General features: G+C 45.5%; 1 non-coding gene across 1 annotated transcript; it reads left to right on the top strand.

Moving 5' to 3' along the window:
- Positions 1–1705: 1705 nt before the first annotated feature.
- On the top strand, positions 1706–1812 carry LOC120658587. Its single transcript, XR_005668737.1, has one exon. It is a non-coding gene; the product is annotated as a small nucleolar RNA R71 (small nucleolar RNA).
- The last annotated feature ends 8794 nt before the right edge of the window (positions 1813–10606 follow it).

Below are 10606 nucleotides of genomic sequence, written 5' to 3'. Positions count from 1 at the left end.
GTCATTTCATGCTCCAAAATAGGCCAAAAACCTGCAAAAACGAAGTTTCTCCAAAATATATGTGCAAATATGAAAATGACCAATAATTAGGCCGGGGTTAGGACGGTTAGTGATTTTGATATTAAATTCATGCCATTATCAAGGAATAGGATCCTTAGATGTAGTAGCGGTCGATGACGTCTTGTTCTTCTTGCGTCATACATTCTTGGTATTCTTTGATGGCGTAGACGCCGCAGGAATAGGATCCTCAGATGTAGGATAGACGATCTCCAGATTTTCCCATACTGTATTGGTGATGAAGTCAGGGATCTTCTGGTCGTCTTCCACTGGCTCGGTTGGTGGAGTATGAATCTCTCAATCCTCCCAAGCTGGCTTGGAAGGGGAGTGATAGTCTTATTCATCCCAATCGGGTTCTTCTCATAACCCCTGTTTCTCGCTATCCTCATGAATCAGGAATACCTCCCTCTTGTTTTGGAATTTGAACTTTATGGTCTTCCCCATGATGCGGAGGCTGATTCTTCCTGTCCCTACATCAATTCTGGCGTTTGTATCCTTGAGGAATGGTCGCCCAAGTATGAGCGGGATCCCAAGATCTCCTTCCATATCAAGGACTACGAAGTCCACCAATATGTGGGTGTTCTTGACTTTTACCATAAGCCTCTCCACAACTCCTTCGGGATATCTTTTTATGAAATCCTCCAGCTGAACACACATAGTAGTAGGGGAAATTGATGGATAGCCTAGATTTTCAAATGTTACCATGGGTATGATGTTGACCCCGGCTCCAAGGTCACAAAGGGCGTGATCAAATTCACAATCGAAGATTGAGCAACTGATCACTAGGGTTCTAGGATCTTCTCTTATTGTAGCTGCTAGCTCGCCCCACGCACCTCTTCTTGGGCGTGTGAGCTTCTCTGCGTAGATGAGGGGTGTCCTGCTAAGTGGCACTTTCCACATAGCTTTTATGACATTGACGCTCTTTAGAGTTGATTTGGGTTACCCCGGAATCTTCTCTAGTTCAGCAGCAGGTGTGGCAACAGCTAACTGAGCTAATTGAGTTTCTAGCGCCATATTGAAACTCAGCTGGTTTTTCATGGCAGTGGAGAACCCATCCATCTTGGCATGGATGGTCTCCATAGATTTGTCTGTAGCGGCCAACTTCTTCTGAAGGGACTCATTGATCTTCGCTTGGCCGTAGACAAGATCTCTCAAGGTAGATTGGTTAGGATTGAAAGAATTTGAATTTCCATTACCTTCTTGGTAGTATGGGCATGGTTGATTCCACCCCTGATCTCCTTGTGGACAAAACCCATTATTGCCGTTGAGAATTAAAGCTTCCTCTTGGGTTTCAGGGTAGTTGTCGCCTGAATGTCCAACATTCCCACAAACCTCGCACGTCATGCGAGTTTCCAAGGCTTGAAGAGTTTGCATTTGAGCCTTATCTTGCGAATAATACTCAAATTTCTAGAGCAGGAGATCAATATTCATAGCGAGCATGTCGGCCTCCTTGACGGAGTGCATGCCTCGCTGGCGTGGTTGGAGGCGATCATCGCTCCAACCATGGTTGGAAACCATCTTCTCGATCAATGATGTAGCTCTTTCAATAGTCAGCGAGAAGAAAGCTCCACCCGCAGCGGCACCCACATGATCATGGGATGACTGTGTCAACCTGTTGTAGAAGTTCTGTAGAATAAGCCAATTGTCCATTCCGTGATGCGGACACACCAGAATGTACTCCTGAAGTCTCTCCCAAGTTTCAGGAATTGACTCATTTGATGTCTGCTGGAAATTCGAAATCCGACCATGAAGAGCATTGGTTTTGCCCATCGGAAAGAACTTTGAGAGGAACGCCTTGGCACATTTGTCCCAAGTGTCCACAGCAGTCTTGTTAGCATAAAACCATAGCTTCGCTCTCCCCAAGAGAGAGAACGGAAACAGACAGAGCCGGATTGCATCTTGCAATACACTCTTGATAACAAAAGTACTGCAGAGCTTCAGGAACTGCTGGAGATGAGCGCTGGCAGCCTCATTGGCCTTGCCACAGAAAGGGCTGCCTACCCCATCGTAATGAGACCCATCTTGATCTCGAAATTTTCCCCTCCAGTGTTAACCTCGGGCCCAGTGGGGACCTGATTAGCAGACGGAGCAGAGTAATCACGGAGAGTCTTCTGGGCCATAGCTCTAGGAGCTGATGACGATGCGATGACTGGTTTGGCTGCCGAGAGTGGTTTCCGAGGTGATACGAGACGAGCTCGCGTCCTCCTCAAAAGTGACTTTGGATCGGAATGAAAGTTTTGCGGCAAGTCGAAACCAGTCATACACTACCATATTTTCATATCAACGAAGACAAGAAAACAAAGCCAAGTTAGCCTGTTTAGCAAGTGAATACCAATTTCGATTTTATTCATAACTTTGTCTATATACTTCAATCTGTGCCTTTCCCGGTAACGGCGCCAAAAATGCTTGTTGGCACCTACCAACGTCACCACCAGGAAAGAAGCGATGACGCCCGCAGACGCCAATTTTAGTGGTAGTATTTCATGAACCACGAATAAATCCGCAAGCACACGGAATACTGCTGTAGCATTTTACCCGGGAGTATACCGGGGTGTCATTTATATTTCCGCAGGGAAGGTGGTGAGTGAAGAGATATAGACTAGTTGATCAACTTTATCTAGATTGGATATTCTCATGCATAAACAGGGGTAAGATATATAACATGGTATGAGGTAGTGTGACACACACACAAACTACCCTCTTGAATAAATAAATAAAAGAAAAGATAAAAGATGCTCTAGGCTGGAGCAAGGCAGAAGTTAGAGCTCGAATCAACTGTGCTAGGCTAGCTATATCTATACTATCTCATTGGTTAGATCGTCAGAGATTAAACTACACAACAAAAAGACCGCTATCGAAGCAACGGGAGGAGCCCGTACACCCCGTCGGCTTTATGTACCTTCTACCCCCCATACCAAACGTGGAGGATTACTCGGGCTTTATGTATCCTATTCTCTACCCTCGCTCTTGTATTTATAGCAAGGAGCCACGGGTGAGAAGCCTCCATTCCACAGCAAACCGACATTGTGAGCCAATGAGACGTCGCCATGTAGCAAGCTTAAGGCGGTGGGGCCCACGGGCCGGTCGGCCGACCAGGCAGGTCGGCCGGCCTGCTAGTGGCGCCAACCACCCCCAACTTCCTCTAGTGGGCTGTCCTGGGCTGCCTCGTCTGATCCATGCTGGTGCTGGCCTATCTTGAGTGGATTTGGTGTGATTCTTGGGCTACACTTCATCCAATTGAGCCAGAATCGTTGCTCTGATAATTTTTGTGATTTTATGTCGGGCCAAAGCGTGCTTGCAACCTGCATATTAGCTCAAAAACACAACTTGCATTTTCTAGAAGGTGTAGTGTGGTTTAAGGACTTTATTGGATAAAGATGCAAGCAAGAAATGCAAACTCTTATGATTTTCTGATCAAGTTGACGTCTTGAAATGATCGTTAGTGAGCGTCAACACCGCCACACGGAGCTTCGGAGGCGGTCGGAGTCAAAGGGAAGGCGGCGGGGAGGTAGATCGACAGTGGTGGCTGAGCTCGGTGGCAGCAGCGCTGAGAGGCAGAGAAGGTGCGGGGAGCGGGGCGTGTGCAGGAGAGTGGTTCCGAAAGGAGGAGCGGCGGCTCGTGCTTTCCCTTTATAGAGGGAAGGAAGAGGAGGAGGGGCGACGAAGTTTGAGTGGACGACCATTAAGGCCGTGGTGCTGGCCGCGGTAGTTTTGTCTGAGGGGAGAAACTTGAAGGGAGGAGGCGAGGGGATAGCGCCGCAGTGAAGGCGCGCATTCAAGGCGGGGAGTGATGGGGAAAGAGGCGAGCGGGCGCGGAGGAGGCGGGGTAACGGACGGTGGCGGGGAGTGCGGCAAGGGAAAGAGAGGTAGCCGGAGGTAGGGAATGGCGCCAACAGGCGGGCCCCACCTGTAATCGAGAGAGGAGAGGGGGAGATGGGGTGGGCTGCTGGGCCGGATGGGGTTATGGGCCGAACGGGAGAGAGGAGAGAGGGAGAGGGAAGATGAGGTGGGCCGGACTGAAAGGAGAAAAAGGATTGAAGAAAGTTTTCTCTTTTTTTGATAAACACAAACACCATTTGAATAAAGTTTATTTTGAATTCAAATGAAATTTAAATTTTGGGTGCTCCAATATGTGCGGCGAGTCGGAATTGATTCGCATCGCGAATAGTTTGGGAGAGGTTTGGGGGCGCAGTTGGACTTCATTTTTTTCAATTCTCTCCCTAAATAAGGTATTAGGTGTGAGATAAAGGTGCTTTTGGAGTTGCTCTTAGCTTCCCCCATGTCCGTTCATTAACAACACGAAAGCAAGAATCATTTTATACAGGGAATGATTCTTATCTCATCAAATAATAAAAGGGCAATCAAATTAATAAAAGATGCAATACTCTTAGTTGCTGTAAGGCAGGTTGGCTATTTGCCTTAATGTGTTTCTGTTGGCTCTAATGAGCAACGGTGCTGTCCTACAGAGCATTCTTGAAAGAACACACCTATATGAGTCTGACTGTCTAACGTCGCAGTCTGTGAGATTTGGGTGATCTCTAGTAAACTCATGAAGAGACCAGGGAGTACGACGTATATGCTCCACCCGCGGAGAAGGCTACTGGCAGCCATGTACTGGTTATGACTTTGAGTGAAACTTGTTCGCACCAAACTTGCAATTCAAGGCATAGTCTATTGTTCAAGTTATGGATAAGTGTAGCTTGGAGCTCTAGGTGAGAGTTCAACTTAACAGTCCTCACTAAAACACTGGTATATCAAACAGTATTGAGAAACAGGCAAAATCTATAAATGGGTATTTGAGATCTGGTGGGGGATTGTTAGATTTATGGGCTTGGCCCATATAAATAATCCTAATAAATCTCAAAGTCCCATTAGCGCTAAGAGGAGGTACACCATCTATTAGTCCCGTATTGCAAATGGACGAGGGTGTAGGGGGTTTTTCTCCCTTTAAATACGGACCACCTCCCTCATGGAAAAAGTGCACCATAGATCATTATACGTGGAGTCCCCAAGGTTTGGGAATTCATAAGAATATCTAATCTGAGTTAGGGTTTTGTCTCCTCTCGTTGCTGCGCCGCCACCGTAGTCTTCTCCATCCCGAGCGCCGGCGTGCACCGGCGAACGGGAGAGCAGGTCTCCGGAACTGCTCGCTCTTGTGATCCTGCACCGGGAGAGGGCGAATAAGGTTTCTGGGAAGCGCTAAGCGCGACTGCTCATCTTCTTCGCCATGGCTCGTCCTCCGTCCAAGTCAGGAGTTGCAGCGTACCGTCGTCTGCAACGCCGGTTACTGCGCTCCGTTCAAAGGACCGTCTTCGTCTCGTCTGCACCTTTCGTCTTCCCGGCGGCTCCCGCACAGTACGTATTTTGTGAACAGATCTGTTTCATAATCATGTTTTCTGAGATCATATTTATGATATACGTACTGTCTAGTATGTTAGAGTCATGCATGCTAGGTTTAATTCTCGTCATGATAAATCTAGTTCGGAATTTAAACTTACAATTGTCTATTTTTCAACAATCCAAAAACCTTATTATAGGCAATCTGTTGATTTAACAATGGCTGGTTTCGCTGAGTCACTGAGGCCAGAAAAGTTTACTGGCGTGAACTTTAAGATCTGGAAGTCCAAGGTTCGCCTCTAGTTTACTGCTATGCACATTTGGGACATGAGACTTGGCAAGCATGAGGGCGTACTTACTGCTGAAGAGCAGAAGAAGTACGATGAGGCCAATAATCTCTTTGTCGGATGTATCATTAGCAATCTGTCAGACGGATTATTCCGTGTGTACATTGATGAGACAGAGGCGAAGACGCTGTGGGATGCTCTGGTTGCTAAGTATGATGCAACAGATGCGGGTAATGAACTGTACCTCATGGAGAGTTTCCATGACTACAGGATGGTGAATAACCGTTCTGTGGTGGAACAGGCGCATGAGGTGCAGTGCATTGTCAAGGATTTTGATCTCCTTAAGTGTCCTATTCCCGACAAGTTTGTGGCTGGATGCATTATTGCAAAGTTGCGTTCCCAGTGGAGGAACTTCGCCACAACTCTGAAACACAAGAGACAGGAGATATCAGTTGAAAATCTGATAGCGACTCTTGATGTTGAGGAGAAGGCTCGGAAGAAGGACGTGCCTGAGAAATGAGATCAAGGCCAGTCCAACGCCAACCTGGTCCAAAAGTTCTCACATGGCAAGAACAAAAGGAACAACAAGCCTAACAAGACCACTACCTTCAAGAAGAAAAAGAACAAGGCTTTGGAAAAGTGCTATGCATGTGGTAAGCTTGGACACTTCTCCAAGGAGTGCCCAGATCGAGCAGACCGAAGGGCCAAGAAAGCAAATAAGTCCAAGGATGTCAACATGGTGACCATAAGAAACACTGGAGATGGGTATGGTAATTTTCCTACAGTTCTTTCAGTTTTTTAATCCACGAGTTGGTGGCTTGATACGGGTGCTAATGTTCATGTGTGTGCTGACATCTCTATGTTTTCTTCTTACCAGACCGTCCAGGACTTCTCCATGCTGATAGGGAACGGTTCACATGCTTCTATTCATGGTGTTGGCACGGTGAGGATCGTGCAGCTGAGGAACGTGCATCATGTGCCCACTATCAACAAGAATCTGGTCAGTGGGTCAGTCCTATGCAAGGACGGGTTTAAGGTAGTGTTAGAGTCCAATAAATTTGTCGTGTCGAAACATGGACAATTCGTTGGTAAAGGCTATGATTGCGGAGGCTTGTTCCTCTTTTCTCTTGCTGAATTTTGTAATAAGTCGGTGAACCATATTTGTGGCAACGTTAGCGATGATGCGAGTGTTTGGCATTCACGTTTATGTCATGTTAATTTTGGTTTGATGTCTCGGCTTTCTAGCATGTGTTTAATTCCGAAATTCACCATTGCTAAAGGTTCTAAGTCTCATAGTTGTGTGCAATCAAAGCAACCTCGGAAGCCTCACAAGGCTACTGAGGAGAGACACTTGGCACCTCTAGAACTCATACATTCTGATCTATATGAGATGAATGGTGTGTTGACAAAAGGTGGGAAAAGATACTTCATGACGTTAATTGACGATGCGACTAGATTTTGCTATGTTTATTTGTTGCGAACTAAGGACGAAGCATTAGACTACTTTAAAATCTATAAAGCTGAAGTTGAGAATCAACTAGAGAGAAAGATCAAGCGTCTAAGGTCAGATCGTGATGGCATGTATTTTCCCAAAATATTTGATGAATTCTGTGAGGAGCATGGAATTATTAATGAGAGGACGCCTCCCTATTCTGCCGAATCAAACGGGATTGCCGAGAGGAAAAACCGCACGGTGACTGACTTGGTTAACTCCATGTTAGACACAGCTGGTCTTTCTAAGGCATGGTGGGGGAGGCTGTATTGACTTCGTGTCATGTCTTGAATAAAGTTCCAAATAAGAATCAAGATCAAACTCCATATGAGATGTGGAATAGGAGAAAACCATCACTTTCTTATCTATGCACGTGGGGGTGCTTAGCGAAAGTTAATGTGCCTATTCCAAAGAAGCGCAAGTTGGGACCTAAGACAGTGGATTGTGTCTTTCTAGGATATGCTCAGAGGAGAATTGCTTATAGATTCTTAGTGGTTAAATCTGAGATACCAGATGTGCATGTTGATACTATTATGGAATCTCGTGATGCAACATTTTTTGAGAATAATTTCCCTATGAAAGATATGCATAGCAATTCTAGATTTTCGACAGAGATAACTCCTCAACCTACAGTACCTATCAAGTCTTCTGAACAATCCGATGAACATGAGCATGTCCTAGAAAAGGATGACAGTGAAGCTCCTAGAAGGAGCAAGAGACAAAGGATTGTAAAATCCTTTGGTGACGATTTCACTGTGTACCTTGTGGATAATACTCCCACGTCCATTGCAGAGGCATATGCATCTTCAGATGCAGATGATTGGAAAGAAGCAGTCCAAAGTGAGATGGACTCAATTTTTTCTAATGGAACATGGGAGCTCACTGAACGACCCTATGGTTGCAAGCCAGTAGGATGTAAGTGGATATTCAAGAAGAAGCTTAAGCCTGACGGTACTATTGACAAGTACAAGTCTCGGCTTGTTGGTAAAGGGTACACACAAAAGGAAGGCGAAGACTTCTTTGATACTTATTCACCTATCGCTAGATTGACCACTATTCGAGCATTAGTTTCCTTGGCTGCCTCATATGGTCTTATCATTCATCAGATGGATGTTAAGACAACTTTCCTAAATAGAGAGTTGGATGAGGAGATCTACATGGATCAGCCTGATGGATTTATAATGAAAGGTCAAGAAAAAAAGGTGTGTAAGCTTTTGAAGTCTTTGTATGGATTGAAACAAGCACCTAAGCAATGGCATGAGAAGTTCGACAGAACTTTAACTTCTGCGGGCTTTGTCATTAATGAGGCTGATAGATGTGTGTACTATCGCTATGGTGGGAGTGGAGGAGTGATATTATGCTTGTATGTGGACAACATACTGATCTTTGGCACAAACATTGATGTGATCAATGAGATCAAGTCCTGTCTTTCAAAGAGCTTTGATATGAAGGATCTAGGAGAAGCTGATGTTATCCTTAACATCAAGCTTATTAAGGTTGAGAATGGGATTACTCTTTCACAATCCCATTATGTGGAAAAGGTCTTGAGCCGTTTTGACTATATCGACAGCAAACCTTCTCCAACACCTTATGACCCTAGTGTGATGTTGAGAAAGAACAGGAAAATTGCCAAATTTCAACTGAGACATTCGCAGATTATTGGTTCACTCATGTACTTAGCTAGCGCAATGAGACCCGACATATCTTTTGCTGTGAGCAAATTGAGCAAGTTCATGTCAAACCCGGGTACTGATTATTGGCATGCACTTGAAAGGGTTATGCGCTATCTAGCAGGTACTATGAGTTATGGGATTCACTATTCTGGGCACTCTGCCGTGCTTGAGGGATATAGAGATTCAAACTGGATATCTGACACTGATGAGCTATATGCCACGAGTGGGTATGTGTTTACCCTTGGAGGTGGTGCGATATCATGGAGGTCTTGCAAACAGAACATTTTGACGCGGTCAACCATGGAAGCAGAACTTACTGCTTTGGACACAGCCACTGTTGAGGCAGAGTGACTGCGTGAGCTCTTGATGGACTTGCCTGTGGTTGAGAAACCAGTGCCGGCCATCCTTATGAACTATGACAATCAAACGGTGATAGTCAAAGTGAACAGTGCTAAGGATAATACAAAATCATCGAGACATGTTAAAAGATGACTGAAGTCTGTCAGGAAGTTGAGAAACTCCGGAGTTTTAAGTGTGACTTATATTCAAACAGACAAAAACCTGGCAGATCCCTTTACAAAAAGATTATCACGGAATGTGATAGATAATGCATCAAGGGAGATGGGTATGAGACCCGTATAAGTTGCCATAGTGGTAACCCAACCTATGTGATCGGAGATCCCGTGAATTAGGACTTGGGGATAACAAGCTGATGGTGAACCGATGAGAGTAATGGTTAAACCCTCTCTAAGAAAAAATGCAATACTCTCAGTTGCTGTAAGGTAGGTTGGCTATTTGCCTTAATGTGTTTCTGTTGGCTCTAATGAGCAAAGGTGCTATCTTGCAGAGCATTCTTGAAAGAACACACATATGAGTCTGACTGTCTAACGTCGCAGTCTGTGAGATTTGGGTGATCTCTAGTAAACTCATGAAGAGACCAGGGAGTACGACGTATATGCTCCACCCGCGGAGAAGGCTACTGGCAGCCATGTACTGGTTATGACTTTGAGTGAAACTTGTTCGCACCAAACTTGCAATTCAAGGCGTAGTCTATTGTTCAAGTTATGGATAAGTGTAGTTTGGAGCTCTAGGTGAGAGTTCAACTTAACAGTCCTCACTAAAACACTGGTATATCAAACAGTAGTGAGAAACAGGCAAAATTTATAAATGCGTATTTGAAATCTGGTGGGGGATTGTTAGATTTATGGGCTTGGCCCATATAAATAATCCTAATAAATCTCAAAGGCCCATTAGCGCTAAGAGGAGGTACACCATCTATTAGTCTCATATTGCTAATGGACGAGGGTGTAGGGGGTTTTTCTCCCTTTAAATACGGACCACCTCCCTCATAGAAAAAGTGCATCATAGATCGTTATACGTGGAGTCCCCAAGGTTTGGGAATTCATAAGAAGATCTAATCTGAGTTAGGGTTTTGTCTCCTCTCGTTGCTGCGCCGCCACCGTAGTCTTCTCCATCCCGAGCGCCAGCGTGCACCGGCGAACGGGAGAGCAGGTCTCCGGAACTGCTCGCTCTTGTGATCCTACACCGGGAGAGGGCGAATAAGGTTTTTGGGAAGCGCTAAGCGCGACTGCTCATCTTCTTCGCCATGGCTCGTCCTCCGTCCAACTCAGGAGCTGTGGCATACCTCGTCTGCAACGCCGGTTGCTACGCTCCGTTCGAAGGACCGTCTTCGTCTCGTCTACATCTTTCGTCTTCCCGGCGGCTCCCGCACAGTACGTATTTTGTGATCAGATCTATTT

The sequence above is a fragment of the Panicum virgatum genome, chromosome 1K (assembly GCF_016808335.1).
Source record: "Panicum virgatum strain AP13 chromosome 1K, P.virgatum_v5, whole genome shotgun sequence".
NCBI classification, from domain to species: domain Eukaryota; kingdom Viridiplantae; phylum Streptophyta; class Magnoliopsida; order Poales; family Poaceae; genus Panicum; species Panicum virgatum.
The sequence above is the reverse complement of the archived record's forward strand: the minus strand, read 5'-3'. Positions and strand labels throughout refer to the sequence as shown.